Source organism: Triticum aestivum, chromosome 3D (genome assembly GCF_018294505.1).
Source record: "Triticum aestivum cultivar Chinese Spring chromosome 3D, IWGSC CS RefSeq v2.1, whole genome shotgun sequence".
Taxonomy (NCBI): domain Eukaryota; kingdom Viridiplantae; phylum Streptophyta; class Magnoliopsida; order Poales; family Poaceae; genus Triticum; species Triticum aestivum.
In genome coordinates, this window is record NC_057802.1 from 564136556 (window position 1) to 564137137 (window position 582).

Genomic DNA, 582 nt, shown 5'->3' on the forward strand with positions numbered 1-582 from the left:
TTGTGTGTTCAAAATGCACCATTCAAATCCACATCATCATTTTTCAATCCTTTCTGACTTCATTTGTTATTTTTCATGCATTTACTTATTATTTTGAGCTATAAGACCCTAAAATTGAAAAGCATTTCAAATGAACTCTGAAAAGGTTGAAAGTTGACATGGTATCATCATTTCATCCACATAGCATGTGTAAGAAAGTTGAGAGGGTTACGGCAAAAACTGGATGCACTTCGTGTACAAAACGGACAATCTCTTGCAAAGTATCAGGATTTCATACGGAAACTCGTCTGTTACAAAGGAATTTCGTTTTTAAAAACTTATTTGAACTGCTAACTTTTTGTGTGTTCAAAATGCACCATCCAAAGCCACATCATCATTTTTCAATCCTTTCTGACTTCATTTGTTATTTTTCATGCATTTACTAATTATTTTGAGCTATAAGACCCTAAAATTGAAAAGCATTTCAAATGAACTCTGAAAAGGTTGAAAGTTGGCATGGTATTATCATTTCATCCACATAGCATGTGCAAGAAAGTTGAGAGGGTTACGGCAAAAACTGGATGCACTTCGTGTACAAAACGG